Raw genomic sequence first — 1,604 nt, 5'->3', positions numbered from 1 at the left:
AGATGGAGAGCCGCGGAAGGACGTAAGATACTTTCGTAGTCAGAATCACCAGGTTTGGCGATGGGTTCTGTGCGTGTGGGGGTGTGGGGGTGGGTGGGGAGGGTGCTCTCCACTCCTGCAAACACTCCGGTCTCTGAAGCCCCGCCCGCCTGCGGAGGCCGGCTCCGAGCCAGCATTGACTGGAAGGCTGTGTGGGTGAGTGTTGTTTGGCCGAGAGGGGCCCAGGACTGTCTTCAATGTCAAGTTAGAACGTCTCTTGGGCAATAGTATCAGTACCTTCAGTCTTTTTTTTTTTTTTGCATCAGTAAGTCTAGTCTTTTTTAATTTTAATTGGAATGTTATGCAATAATTTTTTAGCATCATCTAATACTTAGGCCACATTCGATTTCCACAATAGCTTCAAAAAGTCTCTTCTAGTGGCTGCTTCCATTGTGGTCCTTAAATCAGTATGTGCCTGATCCATGTATCTAGTCTCCTTCACAGTTTTTAAATGCGATTTATTTATAGACTAAATGTCCTGTAGACACACCCACCTTTGGGCGTGGCTTAACCTCCTCTCTGTGCTACGGCGATGTCTGTGACATCATGCGGGTCTACCTGCTGTCAGCAGGGCTGAGATAATGAGACCTGTGGCCCCACAGAAAGGGATGGCCGGTGCTGTGTTGCCATCTCCTGGCGTTCCCTCAAGCATTGTGTGTGGTGGGGGTGAGGGTGGTGGGAGTGGATGAGGGTGGGGAAGGGAGAGGTTAACACATGTTTGGCAACCCTCAACCAGTGGTGACTGCATGTCTCAGTTTCCCCTGCATCTGGTGGGACAATTCGAAGCCACCTTTTCCTGAGGACCCCCAGCAGGACTGAGCCTCAGTTACCCGTAGCCCAAGCTATGTTTCTATTTATCTTTATTGTCTATTTGACTTATTCTGCTATTAGTCCATCAGTTAGAGCTACCTTTTACAACTACCCTGTATTAGTAATGCATACTTTATTATCGTTTCTCCTGGATTTTCCTTTCCTTTCTTTCTATTTAAAAAAAATCATTTTACTGGGGGCTCATACAACTCTTATCACAATCCATACATCCATCCATTTGTCAAGCACATTTGTACATTTGTTGCCATCATCATTCTCATAACATTTTCTTTCTACTTGAACCCTTGGTATCAACTCCTCATTTCCCCCCTTCCTCCCCCACCCTCCCTCCCTCCCTCACGGACCTTTGATAATTTATAAATTATTATTATTTTTTCACCCACTTTTCTGTTGTCCATCCCTCAAGGAGGAATTTATATGTAGATCATTGTGATCAGTTCCCCTTCCTACCGCACCTTCCTCCTACCCTCCTGGTATCTATCATTATTGGTCCTGAGGGGTTTATCTATCCTGGATTCCCTGTGTTTCCAGCTCTCATCTGTACCAGTGTACAGCCTCTGGTCTAGCTGGATTTGTAAGGTAAAATTGGGGTCATGATAGTGAGAGGGAGGAAGCATTTGAGAAATAGAAGAAAGTTGTATGTTTCATTGGTGCTATACTACACCCTGACTGGCTCATCTCCTCCTCGCAACCCTTCTGTAAGGGGATGTCCAGTTGCCTACAGATGGGCTTTG

Source organism: Echinops telfairi, unplaced genomic scaffold, assembly GCF_000313985.2.
Source record: "Echinops telfairi isolate 266 unplaced genomic scaffold, ASM31398v2 ScPeMD7_9;HRSCAF=40, whole genome shotgun sequence".
Classification (NCBI taxonomy): domain Eukaryota; kingdom Metazoa; phylum Chordata; class Mammalia; order Afrosoricida; family Tenrecidae; genus Echinops; species Echinops telfairi.
The sequence above is the reverse complement of the archived record's forward strand: the minus strand, read 5'-3'. Positions refer to the sequence as shown.